The sequence below is a fragment of the Perognathus longimembris genome, chromosome 7, assembly GCF_023159225.1.
Source record: "Perognathus longimembris pacificus isolate PPM17 chromosome 7, ASM2315922v1, whole genome shotgun sequence".
NCBI lineage: Eukaryota > Metazoa > Chordata > Mammalia > Rodentia > Heteromyidae > Perognathus > Perognathus longimembris.
Genome location: NC_063167.1, coordinates 37233356 through 37254740, shown reverse-complemented (window position 1 = coordinate 37254740; position 21385 = coordinate 37233356). Strand labels below are relative to the sequence as shown.

At 40.8% G+C, this 21385-nt stretch overlaps 2 pseudogenes; one reads left to right on the top strand and one right to left on the bottom strand.

The window, feature by feature from the left end:
* Nucleotides 1–9643: 9643 nt before the first annotated feature.
* LOC125355692 lies at nt 9644–14663 on the bottom strand (annotated as a pseudogene).
* A 5985-nt stretch (nt 14664–20648) lies between these two features.
* On the top strand, nt 20649–21075 carry LOC125354305 (annotated as a pseudogene).
* Nucleotides 21076–21385: the final 310 nt, after the last annotated feature.

Below are 21385 nucleotides of genomic sequence, written 5' to 3'. Positions count from 1 at the left end.
ACCTCAAGGACTATTATGAGTACTAAATGAAGATTTTTAAAAGTGTAAACCACTTAATAAATAAGAATAGGCCAAGCACCAATGGTTCATGCCTGCAATCTACCCAGAGATTGAGATCTAAGGATCGTGGTTCAAAACCAGCCTGGGTAGGAAAGTCCATGACACTCTTATTTCCTTCCAATTAACCATCAAAAAGCTGAAGTGGAGCTGAAGTGAAGCACTAGCCTTGAGCAAAAGAAGCTCAGGGACAGTGCCAGGCTCTAAGTTTGAGCCCAGGACCAGCACCAAAAAAATGAAGGAGGACGAGGAGGAGCAAGAGGAGAAGAAGGAGGATTGAGGAGGTAACCACAGGCTCTTATTGTCAGCTTTGTTGTTGGACTACATAAAAGGCTACAAATGAGAAAAATGAAGCTTGTAGACTTAAAGCTCCTAGTAACCAGGAAGACCAACAGCCACTATTATTATCATCCTACTATTGTTCTGCTTGTGAACAGCTAGAAGGCATCCAAAAACAGTATCTAGAGCAGACTTTATCTCCAGCTCACCATGTGACCTGTGATTCACATCACACCCATTAACTCACTTATTCACGTGCCATACTAAATCATTGATGCTGTAGTAATGAGGATATTTGGGAGCCCAAGTGCCTTCATGCCTAAGATGGAGATAAAACATGTACTCATTTCTAGACTGACAAACACAAAATACCAACAACCAAATAGCTTAGAGCAACAGAAATGTCTCATCTCACAGTCAGAAAGTACAAATTGTGTCTATAACACAATTTCCCACTGAAATCTGTAGGGGAGAATCCTTCCTTGCCTCTTCCTAGCTTCTAGTGGAGGTCACCACCAATCCCTGGCATTCCTTGACTTGTAGCTGCAGCTTCTTCATTACTTGACCTTTTCCCCATGTGGTTGTACCTTCATATCATCATAAGGACACCATTCGCATTGTATTCACCATGAAAAATCTACCGTACTCAACAACTACAACTGAAACGCCTTCAAAGATAAACAACTACGAAAGCAATACTTGCAAAACTGTTTGGTGTAAATGAACTGAAAACTCATGGGGGGGAAAGGGAAGGGGGGAGGGGGGAGGGGGGAGGGCAGAATGAGGGACGAGGTAACAAACAGTACAGGAAATGTATCCAATGCCTAACGTATGAAACTGTAACCTCTCTGTACATCAGTTTGATAATAAAAATTAAAAAAAAAAACAGTCACATCATGAAGAGCCTGGGATTATTACTTCAATATTTCTCTTTGAAAGACACAGCTTAAGAGTGAACAAATGCAGGAGTGGTACTCAGTAGACACTGTGTTGAAAATGAACTGTACAATTTATGAGTGGGGACAAGAGAGAAATACTGGGAAACAAAGAGGGAAGGGGTAACATTGTCCAAAAAGAAAAGTACTCATTACCTGACTTATGTAACTGTAAGCCCTCTGTTCATCACCTTTATAATAACATTAAAAAAGAAAGACACCGTTTTAGCCTAAAATAATCCCCTACATGAGAGCCCTGATAACTAAAGGCATTCTGAGTACTAGTTTGGTACAGTTTTCTCCAGCAGCACGAAGCTTTCAGCTTCTAATTCCACAGAGAATGGAAGCACAAATCCCAAGAGAGGGGCTGGCACACCTCCCAGGGCAGAATTTTCTTTGATGTTGCTTTATGAATTAAGACCAGATAGTAACGGGATGCCTTTTATAAAATGCAAAGAAAAGAGACCCATCCCATCTTTGATCTGAAAAATTAGGTAAGCAACGTTTCAAAAGTGATATACTAGATTAGTGCTCTCTCCTTTCAGAAAATACAGCACAATTATAGAAGCTATGAGAGGGAGTAATTTGTCTCTTAAAAAAAAAAAGACCCCTAGGATATAGAAAGGAAGGGAACAAGCATCTTTTGAGCCTCCTCTATGCCAAGCCATATGTGGACCAGCTTTACATCTCCTTTAATCCTCATGACAACTCTTCTATTATTACCACAATTTGACAGATGAGGCTCAGCGATGTTAACTGTATTTGTCCCAAGTTCCAGAGTTTAAAAATGGTGTTACCTTGATCTGAATCCACAGTTGTTTGCCAATCAAGTTCATATTCTTTCCACTATGTTAAATTACTTCTTTACTATCTTATACCAAATAATGTATGTGGAGTAGTTCTGTCAGAGAAAACATCTCATGGCTGTGTAGTATGCGTGAGCCCCTTTGGGACTGGAAGGCACCAGCTGCTGAATGGAGAAAAGGCCCAAAGGCAGCTGCTCCAGAGAGGCCCTGGTCCCTCTGCATCTGTATCTGGCAGAGCTGGTGTGAGACGAAGACACACTCTCTCCCCAGACACCCCAGAACTTAGTAATTTGGCCCATGACCCTCCAGCACAATGTTCTGCAGTCGAGTTGGGAATGACATGTTTCACTGGCAAGCTACAATTATGGGACCTAAAGACAGCCCATATCAAGGAAGTGTATTCTTTTTGACAATTCATTTTCCTACAGACTACCCCTTCAAACCATCTAAGGTTGTGTTCACAACAAGAATTTATCATCCAGGGGAGATAGGAGAAGACGGCGGAGGAGCGGCTGTGCCCTGCAGAGCTCCCTCTCATATGGTAGTTTTCTCACCTCATAGAAACTGTTTCTCCGAGAAAGACAGCCAAAGTAACTTCTAACAGTACAGGGATTCTCTACAGGAAGGAAAAATCGACTTTGCTGGTCTGAAAACACAGTTTTGAGCTCCAGGCGGCATCCCGCCGCGGCGCCAGCGCCGGCTCCGGCACAGTGCCGGGCACAGCCCCCAGCACTCCACGCAGCTAAAGCGAGAAATACTCCAGACGGCAGCCGAGCACGGAGGACCTGACATCGCAGAGACCGCGTGAGTACCCCGCAAAAAAAAAAAAAAAAAAAAATTATTTTCGCTTGTGCCCACAGTCCAGCTTCTGGAAGGCATCCCTGTCCCCACCGCCAGAGCAAAGCGCCATCTTTGCCACTGGCATAGGGTCAGACCAGACTGAAACTGAAGCGGGCCTGGGGAAAGCGAGGTCAAAAAAGCCATCTTTGAAAAGGGCAGGAGGGGCGGAATCAGTGAGAACCAGCTCCGCCCAGAAGAACGCCCCCTGCCCTGGTGGGAGGCGAGTCCGGGGCCTAGCCAGAGAAGCCCCGCCCTGCCCGCCGGAACTTCTAAACTTAAAGCAAAAGCTGGGAGCAGCTACCAGGGGCACGGAAACAACAGAAGGAGGAACAAACAGTTCCGGGGACAGCTAAACGGTCCCGTCACAGAGGAAACTAATTCCCAGCCCAAAACGGAGCTGCATTCCATAGCTACCTATGCCAAGGAGGCCGCCTCCCTCAGGCAAGCAACTCTTAGTGGAGCAAAACAGGCTAGAGGCGCCATGCTCTGCTGAGTTCACAGTCTAGTCAAGACCAGGCATCAAAGGCAGCGGCCCAACAGCAGACAGAGGAGCCACAGTTCCTGTGACTGCCCACGTCCCCATCGACAGAGGACGCCCAAGGCCTGCCTGCAAGCTGTACGAACCTCAGAGACCCACGATTGCACCAACAGGGGAGAAAGTCAGAACAGAACCACCCCTTGCCAACTGAAATCAAGTCAAATCAGCCAATCAGGAAAATAGACTGCAGTCCATTGCAGGGAAACGAGAGACTGGTTTCTTTTTCTTTTCAAACATTTTTTTTTAACTTTTCTTTTAAATTTTCTTTTTAATTTTTTCACACCTGAAACATCATTGGCTGTTTTTTCTTTTGTTTTTTTGTTTTTTTTTTGGTTTGTTTGTTTGTTTTCCATTTTTACTGGTTTGTTGTATCAAGTTTTTTTGTGTGTTTGTTTATTTGCTAGGTTTGTTCCTTTTCGGTTATTTTCCTTTTTATTTACTTATACTTCCTTGTTAAATAATTTTTCTCTGTTTTGTGTATCTGTCTTCCAGTATTTTTACTTCATTTCTCTCATTGCGTCCTCTTCCTATAAAAATTACTTTCCTATAAATAACACCTACACCCTTTTCTGCTAACTCTCCAGTGTCTGTCATTTTATGAATGTTCTTTCTACTGATTCTACTCTTCTCCACATTTCCACGTCACTGAAACTAAACCAAAATCACCACCACCACCCCCCCAATACAGTTTACTCTATTCTCTTTACTACCTCCAACTTACCCTCCGGACTTACTGCCTGGACCTCCAGGTTCCATTGACTTCTGGTTATTGGATAGAGGATATCACAGCTTAATACGAGTGAATCAAAGGGGATCACAGAGAAAGCCAGTCCTAAAAGAACTTAATATAAAAACAAGAATTGCGTATAAGGTTGTAACAGTAAATAAGTAACTACTGAATACAGGGCCCAGGATCAGATGTTATATTGAAATTGTATTCTTTAGAACACCAAATCTAACTTTATAGACAGGTATACAAGTTATCTGTTTATAATTGTGAAATTGTAAGATTTACACAACAGTGCTTGGTAAGGGCTGCTTTGGGTCTTAAACAGTGCTCACAGGTGCTGGTAGGTTGGCATTCCCAATTCAAATGGGCAGAAGAAACACAAGAAAGATGGCAAATAATGAAGTCTTATCCCCCACCCAAAACAAGCAGGAAGCAGAGCAGTCAATCAAAAACATAGAAGAAAACCCCCAAAATGCTCTACAAAGTTTACTGATAAACATGATAAATGAAAAGTTTGAATCTCTTCAGTCAATTATGTTAGAGCGTGAGGAGGCAAAGCAAAAATTAATGGAGAATTTCATGGCATCCACAAATAGAAAGATAAGTGAGCTTCAAGAGTCAAATGAAAAGATAGCTACCCAACTTAAAGATTTGAGAGACAACACTCAAAACCAAAGTAATGAAGTTAATGAAGTAAAGAAGTCCATACAGGACCTAAGAAATGACATGGAAAACATCAGGAAAGACCAGTCAGAAGGAAAAGAGATTCGAAATCAAGTAGTTAGCCTACAGTCCCGACTAACTGAAGCAGAGGATCGAATCTCAGGAGCTGAAGATTCCTTAGATTCTATGGAGAAAGATCAAAAATCAATACAAATCCAGTCCAAGCAACAAAACAGATCGCTACAGGAGATTCAAGACACAATCAGGAAGCCCAATTTAAGGATAATAGGTATTGAGGAAAACTTGGAGAAAGAGGTTAATGGGATAGGCAACCTATTTAACAGAATATTAGCTGAGAACTTCCCAAATATCCAGAAGGAAAGGCCTATACAGATACAAGAAGCATTTAGAACCCCAAATCGACCAGACCAGAATAGGACTTCCCATCGACACATTGTGATCAAAACAGCTTCTGCAGAGTGCAAGGAAAAAATACTCAAAGCTGTTAGGGCAAAGAAAACAATCACATATAAAGGAAAAGCAATCAGAATTACCCCAGACTTCTCAGCAGAGACCATGAAAGCAAGGAGAGCCTGGAATGAAGTATACCAAACTCTAAATAAAAATAACTACCAACCAAGAATTCTGTACCCCGCCAAACTCTCCTTCATAGCCGAAGGTCAAATAAAAGTCTTCCACAATAAGGAAAAACTGAAACAATATATCTCCACCAAACCAGCTTTACACAAAATCCTTAAAGATGTACTATACAGGGAAAATAATCAGGATCCCAACACAGACAGAGAAATGAACCCTAATTAGTAAACACTAGATCAAGAAATGGGAAGACACAGCTTCAAACAAGACAGTGATAATGAAAGGAACAAACGATCACCTCTCAATCCTAACTGTCAACATTAATGGACTTAATTCTCCAATCAAACGACATAGGCTCATAAGTTGGATCAAAAATCAAGATCCATCTTTCTGCTGCCTCCAAGAGACACATCTATCCAGCAAAAGTAAACATCTTCTAAAAGTGAAAGGCTGGAAACAAATCTATCAAGCAAATGGCCCCCATAAGCAGGCTGGAGTTGCAATCCTAGTATCAGACAAAATTGACTTCAAATTAAAAAAGGTAAGAAGAGACAAAGAAGGTTACTACATACTAGTAAAAGGATCTCTCCAACAGGAAGAAATAACCATCCTAAATATCTACACGCCAAATGCAGGAGCACCCAACTTCATCAAACAAACACTACTGGCTCTAAAAACATTCATAGACCCAAACACAATGATAGTGGGGGACTTTAACACTCCACTATCACCTCTGGACAGATCAACACGCCAAAAACTGAACAAAGAAACCACAGAACTAAACAATTGCATAGACCAACTAGACTTAATCGACATCTACAGAATATTCCACCCAGCAAGGACAGAATACACATTCTTTTCGGCAGCACACGGAACATTCTCCAAAATAGATCACATCTTAGGGCACAAAGAAAATCTGTACAAATTCAGAAGTATCAAAATCATTCCCTGCATTCTTTCAGACCACAATGGAATAAAATTAGAGCTCAACTCATTCAGCCACCACAGAAAATCCCACAATTCATGGAGACTAAAGAACACACTGCTGAACCATCAGTGGATCATTGAAGAAATTAAAACAGAAATTCAAATGTTTATGGACTTCAACCAAGTTGAGGGCACAAAGTACCAGCTCCTTTGGGACACAGCAAAGGCAGTACTTAGAGGAAAATTTATATCTCTGAGTACATACATCAACAAACTGGAGAAACAGCAACTCAGTAATTTAAGGAAGCACCTTAATTTTCTGGAGAGAGAACAGCAAGCCAAACCCCAAGTCAATAGACGGAAGCAAATAATTAAAATCAAATCAGAATTAAATCAATTAGAGACGAAAAAAACCATCGAAAGAATCAACAAAACAAAGAGTTGGTTCTTTGAAAAAATCAACAAGATAGACAGACCCCTGGCAAACCTGACCAAAGAACGAAGGCAGCACACTCAAATAAACAAGATAAGAGATGAAACAGGTAGCATCACCACAGAAATAACCGAAATTCAGAAAATAATAAGGGACTATTTTGCAAACCTTTATGCCAACAAATTCGAGAACTTGGAAGAAATGGATGATTTCCTAGAAAAAATTGATACCCCCAAACTCAACTATGAAGACTTAAACCTTCTAAACAGACCCATATCCAGTATTGAAATAGAAACAGCAATAAATGATCTCCCATCCAAGAAAAGCCCAGGTCCAGATGGATTCACAGCAGAATTCTACAAGGCCTTCAAAACAGAACTCACTCCAATATTTCTCAAACTCTTCAATGAAATTGAAAGAGAACGTTCACTGCCAGACTCATTTTATGAAGCCAGTATAACCCTCATCCCAAAACCAGGCAGGGACTCATCACGGAAAGAGGACTACAGACCAATCTCCCTGATGAACATAGATGCAAAAATTCTCAACAAAATTCTGGCCAATCGACTTCAACAAGTCATCAAAAAAATCATACACCACGATCAAACTGGATTCATCCCAGGGATGCAAAGCTGGTTTAATATACGCAAGTCAATTAATGTAATCCACCACATCAACCGGAGCAAGGTAAAGAACCACATGGTTTTATCGCTGGATGCGGAAAAAGCGTTCGATAAAATCCAGCACCCATTTATGCTAAAAGCCCTGGAAAAACTGGGATTCCAGGGAACATTCCTGAATATAATCAAGGCAGTTTATGACAAACCAACAGCAAGCATAACTCTAAATGGTGAAAAACTAAAGCCATTCCCTTTAAAATCAGGAACAAGGCAGGGATGTCCACTCTCTCCCCTGCTCTTCAACATAGTACTAGAATTCCTAGCCAGAGCAATTAGGCAAGAAGAGAATATAAAGGGGATCCAAATAGGAAAAGATGAAGTTAAACTTTCTCTCTTCGCAGATGACATGATCCTATACCTAAAGAATCCCATAGACTCTACCCCCAAGCTACTAGAGCTGATCCAAAACTTTGGCAAAGTTGCAGGATATAAAATAAACCTTCAAAAATCAACGGCCTTTCTCTATGCTAACAACCCGAAGACCGAGGCTGAAATCAGGAAAGCAACTCCTTTTGCAATAGCCCCCAAAAACATAAAATACCTAGGAATAACCTTAACCAAAGAAGTGAAAGACCTCTTTGAAGAGAACTTTAAAAGCTTGAAAAATGAAATTAAGTCAGAACTAAGAAAATGGAAAAATCTCCCATGCTCCTGGATTGGGAGGATTAATATAATCAAAATGGCAATATTGCCAAAGGCTATCTACAAATTCAATGCAATACCCATTAATATCCCAACACCATTCTTTAATGAAATAGAGGAAGCAATCCAGAAATTCATATGGAACAATAAAAGACCTAGAATAGCAAAAACACTCCTAAGCAGAAAGAACAGTGCTGGAGGAATTACAATACCCAACTTCAAGCTGTATTATAAAGCTATAGTAATAAAAACAGCTTGGTATTGGCACCGGAACAGGCCTGAAGACCAATGGAACAGAATTGAAGACCCAGAATTAAACCCACAGAACTATGCCTACTTAATCTTTGATAAAGGAGCTAAAACAATAGTATGGAAGAAAGATAGCCTCTTTAACAAGTGGTGCTGGCAAAACTGGCTCAACACATGCAACAAACTAAAACTAGATCCTTATATATCACCCTGCACCAAAATCAATTCCAAATGGATTAAAGACCTTGAAATCAAAACAGGCACCCTGAAGACACTAAAGGAAGGAGTAGGAGAAACACTTGGGCTCCTTGGCACAGGACAGAACTTCCTTAACAAAGACCCTGAAAGGCTACAAATCAAAGAAAGGTTGGACAAATGGGATTGCATCAAACTCCAGAGCTTCTGCACGGCAAAGGACATAGCTCTCAAGATAAACAGAAAGCCCACAGACTGGGAGAAAATCTTTACTGGACATTCAACAGACAAAGGCCTCATCTCTATAAAGCATTTCTTAATGAAACACAAATGAGATAGAAGACTAAACCATTTTTACAGTTGATTCCTAGCTGCCAGCAACTGGAAGCACAGCACATTTTACAAAGATAAAGATTAGAGAAGAAAACCTTCCTTGGATCTAGTGAGTTTAGGCAAGCCCTCCATGTTGGATTCAATGTGAGTGTTTATCTGGATTAAGGCAGAGGAGACCTCTAACTTTGCATGGGGAGGAACCCAGTCCATAGGAGAGAGAGAGTATGTCTAAGGCCTCTGACCATACAGTGCCTCGGACTTAAATGTAAATGAATCAGGAGTATCTGATTCTATCTCTTCTTCACTGTGCGAAGTTGAAACTAAATATGTGCTAGATAGAGGAGTAGAGGGATAAAAGAGAAATGAGTTCTTACAATTGCCCTCCATTCCTTCCACTCAATCAAGACTTTATTTTTTTTCTAAAACATCCATATATTTTTAAACACAGAAACTATGAGATTTACATATCATCAACTTTCAATATTTTTAAACACAGAAACTATGAGATTTACATATCATCAACTTTCATTATTTGACCCCAGAGCTTCTTTTCTTTTATTTTTTTTTGCCAGTCCTGGGCCTTGAACTCAGGGCCTGAGCACTGTCCCTGGCTTCCTTTTTGCTCAAGGCTAGCACTCTGCCACTTGAGCCACAGCGCCACTTCTGGCCATTTTCTATATATGTGGTGCTGAGGAATCGAACCTAGGGCTTCATGTATACAAGGCAAGCAACTCTACCACTAGGCCATATTCCCAGCCCAACCCCAGAGCTTCTTTATAGCCCTTTTCATATCCTCATTCCTGAGGGTGTAGATTAAAGGATTCAACACAGGTGTTAAAAGGATGAAAATCACAGCCAAACATTTGTCGATGGGAAAGAGACCACAGGCCTTATGTACGGGTATGAGCAAGGCACAAAGAATAAGATCACCACAGTTATGTGAGAGGCACAGGTCGACAAGGCTTTGCAACGTCCCTCAGAACTGTGATTCCTCAGGGAGTACAGGATGTTCACATAGGAAGCAAGCAGCATCAAAAATGAGATTGAACACATTGTGACACTGTTGGCAGTCACCAGAAGCCCCAAAGTGTGAGTGTCTGTGCAGGCTAACTCCAGCAGTGGTATTAAATCACACATGAAGTGGTCAATGACATTGGGCCCACAGAAGGGCAATTGAGCAATAAATAACACCTGTATCCCTCCATGAATAACCCCCAATACTCCAGCTGCCCCTACCATGAAAGAGCACACAGGTTGGCTCATGATGATCGTGTAATGCAAGGGCTTACAGATGACCACACAGTGGTCAAAGGCCATAGCAATGAGCAAGATGATCTCTGCTGCAGCAAACACATGTTCAGCAAAAAGCTGTGCCATGCAGCCATTGAAGGATATGGTGGTCTTCCCAGATGCCAAGTTCACAATCATTTTGGGAGCAATGGAAGTAGGGTAGAGGATATCGATAAATGCCAAGTATGATAGGAAAAAGTACATGGCGCTCCTCAGGGCTGGGCTGATGAAGCTGGTGACTGAGATGAGTATGTTCCCAGTTAGTGTGACCAAATAGATGATTAAACACACAGCAATCAAGAGCTTCTGGAGTTCTGGATCTTGGGTGAGGCCCAGCAGGATGAATTCTGTCACATTGTTCACTGTTCGTATTAATGTATCATGGGTTGTTTGCCTGTGGTCCACCTGGAAATAAATAGTGCTTCTAAGGAATGTGAGGTTGAAGTCAATACAAAAATACTTAGTCCCTTTTGTCAATCAAGACTTTAAAAGATGATTTTTAGAGCCTTTGTGAATGAACCATGGCTTCTTATGTTTTTAAGTACCTAATAAGTGCCAGATCAAGTAGTTCAAACCTTATGAATGCTCTGTCCACTGAGGCTCACAGCAACAGCCCCAACAAGAAGTTGAATTCTTACCACTTGATAAATGAGGAATTAGAATCAAAATTTCTTGCCCAGTTTGCACAGCTAGTAACAAGGTGAGCTTGATTTGAGCACAGGTCTGATTGGTTCTCACTGTTATCTACTGAATACCTACTATATTCCCAGCTTGAAGTCCCTTGAAGAATAGCAATGTTAAATCAGAGATTGCTGTATTTCTGGATATTGCCAAGAAAGCAAAGGAACAGAATGGAGGTCAGGCCTGAAGTAGGAAAGCATATACTATCCTGTCCCCAAGACCTCTCTCTCCCTTCCCCATCCCTCCTCTCTCTCTGGATCCTCTGGCACACTTCTACAACACCTGGGCTTTATTTTCCTCATCTATAAAATCAGAATAATGACTTACCACAGAGTCCTGGAAAATTAAAATAATGAGATAAAATATGCAAAGATAGCTTTCAAATCTCATGAAGTTGGACAAAAGTGAATATTGCTCTAGGATGTTCTGGAAGCCTTGGTGTGCTGTTGTAAATGCTTCAGTAATGTCAATTTGCTCCATGGAGAGAAAGGAGAATAACTGGCATCTTATGACAAGCTCCCAACAGGTGGATTCCTAGGAGTGCACATGCATAAGCACCATCTGACCTTCCTCCAAGCCAGTGCCCAATGGCAGATGCCAACAGTCATGTGGCCTATTGCCATCATACTGTTGACAGCAATCCTTTACATGTGAAAGGCATTTCAGAGATTACAGAGAAGTTTTACAGAAAATCTTTGGGCTTCTTTGGAATCCAGCAAGGTGGCAGGAAAATTTGCATATGAGAAAAACAAGGTGCTAAAATTCCAAGATGTGCCACAGACATATCCAGAGACTCTGCTATTAATGAACAAAGTCTAAATGCTATGTGACTATTATTTTGGACCTGCAGCTCAATCCAAATTTTTTCTACATCCTTGTTATACACTACTTGCAACACAGAAAAATACATTATCCCTTTTGGGACTCAAGTTACAAATCATGGTGCCTAAACTTGCTTGCTTATTCATTCATCCATCCATTCATTCAATAGACACTCACTGATATTCTGCCCCTGCTAGGTCCTGCACTGGGCCTACAGAGACCAACAAGCCAGTTGAATAAACTGTATTCAAGCATTTCAGTAACCAAATCACAGAACCATGTGGTGAGGGATTGCTAGGCCAGGCACTTCACCAAAGCAATCTTTAACTTTTTAAGAGACAAGGTGACGACACTATGCTGCTGTCCAGGGTAGCCCTGAACTCCTGGGCTTAAGTGATCCTCTACTTCCTGAAAAGCTGAGACTACAACATGCACAAACACACCAAGCTGCAATCTCTTATTATCCCAACACTACAAAATATGTTCTTCTACCAGTGGATTAGAATTGAAGACCCAGAAATAAAACAGCACTCTTACAGCCAACTGATATTCGACAAAGGAGCTAAAGACATACAATGGAATAAACATAGCCTCTTCAACTACTGGTGCTGGGAGAACTGGGCAGCCATATGCAGAAAACTCAAAGTAGACCCAAGCCTATCACCATGCACCAAGATCAACTCAAAATGGATCAAGGACCTCAACATCAGACCTGAATCCTTGAAACTACTGAAGGACAGAGTAGGAAAGACACTAGAACTTATAGGCACAGGAAGGAACTTCCTGAATAGAGTCCCAGGGGCACAACAAATAGGGGAAAGACTCGACAAATGGGACTACTACAAATTAAAAAGTTTCTGCACAGCTAAGGTCATAGCCACCAAAATAGAAAGACAGCCAACGATATGGGAAAGGATATTTACCAGCACAGTAACAGACAAAGGCCTGATATCGGTCATCTACAGAGAACTCAAAAAACTAAGCCCCTCCAAGCCCAATAAACCTATTAGGAAATGGGCAAAAGAGTTAAAGAGAGACTTCACAAGAGAAGATATAAAAATGGCAAAGAAACACATGCGGAAATGCTCAACATCCCTGCTAGTAAAGGAAATGCAAATAAAAACAACCCTGAGATACCACCTCACCCCAGTTAGAATGGCCTATACTCTGAACTCAGGAAACAACAAATGCTGGAGGGGCTGTGGGGAAAGAGGAACCCTTCTCCATTGTTGGTGGGAATGCAAATTAGTACAACCACTTTGGAAAACAGTATGGAGGTTTCTCAAAAAGCTCAATATAGACCTACCCTATGACCCAGCCATACCACTCCTAGGCATCTATCCTAAACAGCAAAACCCAAGATATCAAAAAGACATTTGTACTTTCATGTTTATCGTGGCACAATTCACAATAGCCAAAATATGGAAACAACCCAGATGCCCCTCCACAGACGAATGGATCCAAAAAATATGGTACTTATACACAATGGAATACTACATAGCAATTAGGAATGGTGAAATATTGTTATTCGCAGGGAAATGGTCAGAACTCGAACAAATAATGTTGAGTGAGACAAGCCTAGAACACAGAAAACAAAGGGGCATGATCTCCCTGATATATGACTGTTAACAAAGGGAGACGGAGAGACAGTAGAGACCAAGTCTGTGAATACTGTATATGTTCTTGATACATTGTATATTGCATATATGTCTACCTGACCTAGACAAGGGATAGAAAAACAGGTCGTAAGATATCACAAGAAATGTACACACTGCCCTACTATGTAACTGCACCCTCTTTGCACAACACCTTGTAAAAAAATTTATGTTCAATTAAATAAATAAATATGTTCTCCTCCTATTTTTATGATAGACATTGAAAGCTCAGAGACACTAAGTGACTGGCTCAAAATCATTCAGCCAGTAAGTGGCAGATCTGAAATCAGATTCTAAGTCTACTAGGTGTCAAACTAACACAATTGCCTACAAGAATACACAGGACCCTCAAAATGTGTTCCATACAAATATGCAAGATAGATGCTACTCATTTGGTTTCACAAATGACCAGTTCAAAAATCTATTATGATTTCTAAGTTTCTAACTTTATAGTCAAAGATAATCTAATTAAACCTCATTGTCCAGATAGGAAGCTGAGGACCAGAAATCACAAGCACCTTGCCCAGCACCATGCAGCAATTTAGCCTCAGGACTGGGTTTTAAGCAATGTGCATGCATTTAAAGCCTGAATTATTTCCATTTCACTTTATTCTGGACCTAGCCTGGGCTTTTTTGATTCCACAGACTTTTTTACCTAGAAAAATTATGGGTTACAGGCAGGGACAAGTTATATATAGGGACCATCCTTGTGTTTCCAGTACCTGGCATGTAGAATAAAGCCTTCAGTGAGTGACAATGTTTAGATGACAAATGAAACAGTCTTATTCCCATATGCAACAAAAGAGATTGAGGCCCAGGGAGACCAGAGAATCTACCAGGACCGTGTGACTTTCCAATAGCTGGGCCAAGGTTAAACCCAGTCTTCCTAGCTCTGGAAGCCATACTTGCTTGTTGGCTGGAGGACCTAGATGCAGTGCCAGGCACACAGCAATAGGAAAAACAGCCACAGTAACCAGTCTCAAACAAGGACTCTGATGCTTCTGCTTACTGTTGGAAAGAGCCCTGAAGGTGGGAGTCCTGCAGGTGGCTCAGGTAATCCACTCAGCTGAAAGCTATGAACATGTGCAGGAGGGAAAAGGAAGCTCATGCTAGCAAGCCTTACCTCACTGAGGGCCAAGGGCCCAGATGGCCAAAACAGCTGCACATGTTTGGATGTGAGTGAACAGCCTTGCTGGGGGCCAGGAGAAAGATCCGTTTTAGGGGTTCTGCCAGACCTGGAGATGAGGCTGCCAGAGGGGAGGTCAGGCCACAGGGAGGACAGATGTGGCCAAAGCTCTGCCAGGAGGCCATGCTGGCTCCAGTGAAGCAATCCCCCAACCAGAGCCATAACTCTCGTCCAAGCTCACAGCATTCCACTTCCCAGATTAGACCATGGAAAAGCGGTTCCATGTGGACTCACAGCTTGGTTGCTTACTCACACACACACACACACACACACACACAAACTCACATCCCCCCACCTCCAGCCCAGAATCATAGGGCATCCATTTCGTGTCAACACAAGGATGTTGCCTTTCATTTTCTGCCTTCTTGAACATATAAAAATAACTCTGTCAGACCAGATAGCCATGTGAACTCTCAAGACACTGGGCTTAATCACGTTTGCTTGTCAGGACAAAAGCATTCTCATATGTGGCTGCTGAAATAAAGTATCCCCTATGTGACAGAGAGCTGCCTTCTTCAATCCTAAGGATGCTAATGCAAGGAGGATATGAGCTCTTCTAAATGATCTTTGTCTTTTAATCTGTCCTCCTAACTGTGCAGATGAAAAGGTCAAAGAACTTATGAGACTAGTTTAAGACCACTCATTCACTCAACAAATATTTGATATTTGTGCTGTTTACCAATGTGCCTGCTGTGGACTTTTGCAGAAAGAACCTATTTGGGGAGCCAAATGTGGTGGCTCATATCTGTAATCTCAGATACTCAGGAAGCAGAGACAGGAGAATAACAGTTCAAGAAAACCCTAGGCAAAAAGTTAGTGAGATCACATCTCCATAAACAAGCTAAGCAAAGTGGCCCACAGCTGTCATCCCAGCTATGTGGGAAGCATAGGTAGGAGGATTTCAGTTCAAAGCTGGTCTAAAGTAAAACAGGGATAAAGGAGTGGCTCCAGTGGTAAAATACTTGCCTAGCAAGTGTGAGGCCCAAGTTCAAATCACAATACTGCCAAAAACAAAAGGATTTTTTTTTTTGTTTTCTTTCTGATGTATGAAGGGATTTACCACTGGACTCCCTCTGTGTTCCATGCACAGTGCTTCAAGAGCCTCAGAATCCCATGAGAGCTGAAGAGGCTTTTGGGAGAAAGAACATGCATGTAAAATTAGCCTGGAAATCACTGATTAGACCATGATTACTTAGGAAATCACTGATTATAAAGGATAAACAGCACAGGATTTTCTTGGATACAGAATTGGTCAAAGTTTGTAACTGACTAAAAAGCATTTGACTCTCTCCAGAGTATAGTGGATGCAGTACCCTCCCAAAGTTAGGAGCTAGAGGAAAAACCATGTGGAACAGCTTCCTATTAGCTTGAATCATATGAAATTGCCAACATTTGGTTGCATTTCATCTACAAAATAGCAATTCCATCTGTTCAGCCTTGGACATACAGCAGGGTTTTTCTCATGTTATGTTCCCTCCTTTATCACACTTCATAGTGTGACATGGCTCTCAAGCTACAAGCTCTTTAGAAGGTATTTGTTACACAGCCTTTGTGTGCTCTTGGCAGGGCTAGGCATAGTCCCTGACATACCTGGGTACATTAGACTCTGCTGTCTAGTCAAGTACTCACCTGTTCCTATCACTACACCTGGGATCAATTCCACCAAAGAAAAGGTGGCTACTTCCTAGTGTATATACTGCAGTTTTCTGTCTCTGCCACATGTAGAGGGAACTAAACTCTGGGGAGGTGAAAGAGCCCCTGCCCACCACCCCCACCAGGTCTGAAAGAAACATTTTTCCCATCAAAGAAGCAGCCAGCAAGTAAGGATGGGCATGCCAGTCCTGGGGCCTGCTAGCAAACCAGTCAGGCAGGCAAGGCTGTTGATCTGATAACCTTTCTGTTCATCTTTAAAAATAAAGCAAAAGATAAATGATTTTCCTACTGTAAACAAACATTTGCTTTACAGCTCCTTGGAATGAGCCCACAGAGAGAGAGAAAGAGAGAGAGACAGAGCCCTCAGTGAGGGCTCCTGTGAAAAGTTAGGAGTATGGGAGGCATCTTTTCTGAAATAGTCAAGTTCCCAGAGGGGTCCCTGATGCCCCTGCCTCAGGGGAAGCAAGAAGACCCTCTCTGCACATCTATCCTTCCTTATTTGGTGCTGGAAGAGCACTGTCTCTGAGGGGCAGGCCTTATCACAGAGCTCGATTGTTAAATGAGTCTCATTTGGTTCATTTCCATCTCAGTGTTGTTTCTGAGAGTGCCTCACAGTGACCCCTCAGCTAAACAATTATTCTCTCAGCTAAAACAATCTGTAGGATAAGGTGAAAGACAAGATGTGGTAATCACACTCATCCAAAAACCTCCCAGAAAGGTTGGCTGTTATATATGCTGGAAACAATCATGAAATACTAAGCATATTCAATACACAGACTTAAACATCTGTGTTTAAAGTAACTGTTTTTAGCTCTTTAACTTCTGCCATTTAACTCTAACACCTTCCAAGATCGTTGTGGGAATTAAAGAAGTGAGAGTTCAGACTACCCACAGAAGACCACACAAAAGGATAATTATTCAACAATGCAACTATATAGGAATATCCCATAAAGAACCTCAATGAAAGCTATCCAGGGTGTGGGAAAGAGAAAGCAATAGAGAAAGTTACTTTGAACAACTAAGTAGATGCATATCTGAAATACCACAGTAAAACTGTTTCTTGTAATTAATACACACTTTTAAAATGACACAGAAGTAAAACAGGCAGGGAAAGGGGAGGGGTAACAAAGAGGGTGAATAGGGATAACTATGTTCCGTGTAGTTTCTTTGTACGTGTGAAAATAGAATGATGAAATCTACTAAAATTGTTTTAAGAAGGAGGGAAGGTGGAGGGATGAACAGGATGCATTGTTCACATGTGTGTAAATGTCACAATGAAACCCCTCTTCCACAAATAATGGATGATCTTAAAATGATAATTATTCAGTAACAATTTACCATGCATGATAGAACCTGTTGACTGACCAAGAGCCATTTCCATTCAGGTTTTTTCATGGTGATACCTACAGAGACAGGAGGAGAGAGAGAGGGAGAGAGAGAGGCTAAAACTGCATATTTTCCAGGCTTTCATTACAACTAAAAGCAGCCCTGTGACCTTGCCCACACAGGAACATACTGAATACCTCTGGGGAAACTACCCTTCCCTGTTAAACAGAAGTAAAGAGAGAGATTAGGCTGTGGCATCTCTGACCTTCCCTTAGCTTCCAAACTTTTTAACTGCCACTTAAGGCCTGAAGCTGAGGCTGCCCTTTGTAAATCCTGAGGACACAAGCCTGAAGACCAAGACAACACACTGAAAGCTGAGCAGAAGGTAGAAAAATGCTGGGGGCTTCTTGTTTGATTATTGAACTGCTGAGGCAGACTGAAACCATTTACTTCCTAAGCCATACTTGCTCAGGTGTTCTATCGCTTGCAGCCCAAAAGTTACTGATAACTGGCAGCTTATCAAACTGTATCTTAGAAACATCTTGAGATACGAAGGGCTATATGGATGACTCAAAAGTTAAAAGCAGAAAATAAACATTTACAAAAATGGGAAAACATGAAAGTAAATATTTCATATTATCAATATATTCCTTGGTAATAATACCTATCTTGAGGGATTCCTCTGAGGATTAGATAAGCTAACGTGTGCAAACTCAAGTCCCAAGTACCTAGCAAGTTCTATCTTATTATGGCTATTATGTTTTTCAGTATATATCTGTAACAAAGACTAGGAATTGGGTAGGGCACCAGACTCCAGATAGGTTCCTTTATTCTTTGATTAAATATCAACTTCTTTGGCTGTTTTTTCACAATGAGAATCAGCACAATAGTCACTGTGTCTAAGATTTGTTGAAAGGTTGATGAATCCAATGAATTTAGTTACTGTATGTTGCCAACTCAGTAATGAAATAAGTGTATCACTGGACAACTAAAAGACTAAAAAAAAATCTACTTCTAAATAACATGGACTATTCTGGTTATGCAACTAAGTAAAAGCCTGGATGGTTTTAAATAATTTCAAATGAAATTAGTTTTCCTCTCCTGAAACAATAACTGTAGGGAAAAGTAGAGTAGATGAAGATAAGACAGGGAACTGGAGTGCCCTGGGTCTCGTTTGTGCCTACGCAAGTATTTTTCTGCTTGGAACCTGAGTTTTCCATCATTTATAAACTGAAGGAAAAGCTTAAAGACAAGGACATTTTTTATCCCAGCTCTACTCCTCTGCTGTATAATGTGGAAAGAAGTCACTTTCTCTTCTTCTTAGGCAAACACACCACTTCTAATCATACAAGGAACAGGCAATGCAAGTAGTATACATGGTGATACTAAGATTTACAGAATATACTGGCCATCACAAGTCTGAAAATGATGCTAAAGAACTTCGTATATCACAGGCAATCTCCCCAGCAAATGATAATAAGAAGGGATAACAACATACATGCTTCAAAGAAGAACATTCCTGATAGAAACAAATCTCAAGGAAAAGTTAATACAACTTCTATTATATTTGTACAGATGACCCTGGTTTTGACCATGCTGCAAAAGTCAAAGATGCAGAATGCATTTTGTCTTAGTATATAATCAGGAAAACTATACCAACACAGCAAAATGTTATTCACACTAAAACTTACATGTAATTGTAATGCAATCTCAATGTTGTTTAAACTAAGACAAGAGTGAACAAGAGTTTTATTCAATTTTCAAAACAATTTTCTAGCCAAAAAGCCACAAGTAATAAGATGGTTCATCTCAGCCTCTGTTATTCCAAGCCAGAGGAGCGCAAGTCCACCTTTCAGCTGACATGATATATGATGGACACTCGAAGTCAGCCACATGTGACCCAGACTGACAGACTTACCAGCTGGCCCTGAGGTTCATAAAAACTAGCAAATGGTTAGAGTTTAAGCCATTAGGTGTTTGTGGAGGTTTGTGATGCAGCCATAGTTGACTAATACATAATAGAGATACCGCAGTGAACAAAACAGATAACCCCTTTGTTCTCATAGAGGTTTTTTCCTAGCAAAAAAAAAATTAGTGCAAAAAGTGAATGAAAATAAAGGTAGAGAAAAGACAAGATCAACTTTGAAAGGACACTTATGGAAGATATAAGTCACATTTTATGAGGTGATGATATGCAATAAGGAATTTTGAGCACCAAAGTAATTTAGATTTCTAAGATTCAAAAGATTTCTAAGAATATTTTGTGTGTGTGTGGACTGTGGGGCTTGAACTCAGAGCCTAGACATTGTCCCTGAGCCTCTCTGTGCTCAGGGATAGCACTCTATCACTTGAGCCACAGCACCACCTCTGGTTGAGTGGCTAATTGAAGATAAGAGTCTCGTGGAGACTTTTCTGCTGGGCTGGCTGTATACTGCAATCCTCAAATCTCAGCCTCCTGGGTAGCTATTAAGAAGATCTTTTAAATGCATGTAAGGGAGTAAGAATTGTGCTACAATGACCAACTGGAAATGTATTTTAATTGCACCCATGAAAAATTACAGAGGCATGAACTATGGAAATGGCCCTGAATATAAAAGGCAAGGAGCAATTGGATAGGTAGATAGGAGGTAAAGTTAAAGGAAATTGGCAGTCATTTTTTATTTAAGAGTCATAGAGTTGTATTTAATCACAAATTACTTGTCTTAACACATGTCTACTGAGTTCCTTCTATGTATCAAGCCCAGTGTGTCAGTGTTAGGGACTTCAAGAAGAACAAAACTGGCCAGAAGCCCTGTCTTCCCAAGTGTAATAGTGAGGATAATTAACCATATAGGGCATCGAGACAAATATATACTTACAAATTCTAGGAAAGTCAAAATATTCAACATGGAATCATTAACAGAGTATCTCTGAAATGGTAAATTTGAGCAAGACCTGATAGATGAAAAGGTATTAGCTAGACATGAAGGGTCAAAATAATGACTACTTCAGACAAAGGAAGAGATCTAAATGAATACTTTCAGAGCAAAACAGGCTTGTGAAGCTATAAATGAAGACATTAAAAAAATGATGAAGAGAGCTGGAGTGGGGGGGCAGCCCTGGTGAAGGGGCTGTGGTGGTACACTGGGGAAGATTGCTGTGGTGGCTGCATCTGCAGTGGGATTGGCAAGAAACTACTGAAAAAGTTCCTGTGGAGCCAAAGTAAGAGTATAAAAACATAATGGATGGAGAGAAGAAAACCTACAGTGGCTGTGAGGGCCCTGGAGCCATGTATGTCAAGTTAGCATCTCCTGATGGTCACGAATATATTGTAAAAAGAGAGCATGCACTAACATCAGGAACAATAAAAGCCATGTTGAGTGGCCCAGGTCAGTTTGCTAAGAATGAAGCCAATGAGGTCAATTTGAGAGAGATCCCTTCACATGTGCTATCAAAAGTGTGCATGTATTTTACCTACAAGTTTGCTATACTAACAGCTCCACCGAGATTCCTGAATTCCTAATTGTACCTGAAATTGCACTAGAACTGTTGATGGCTGCAAACTTCCTGGATTGTTAAATAAAATAAATTATAATAAACTGTTAATTTTTCAGTATTAAATACCTGTAGTTCAGTTAGTAATTTTTTCACATTTAGCATGTTGCCTGTATGCAATTGAACTATAAAAAAGTTAACTGCAAAGCAGATTATCTTCTGTTCTTTTGCATAGCAATCAGAGTTGAAATCTGTTTGTTATATTGACAAGTTAAAAACATTTTCATAAACTAAGAAATACATAATGGCAATTCATAGGTTGTTTTGCTGTATCCTTTGGCTATGACTTTTAAAATAAGAATGATCATGATATAATAAATACTGAAATGTAGGC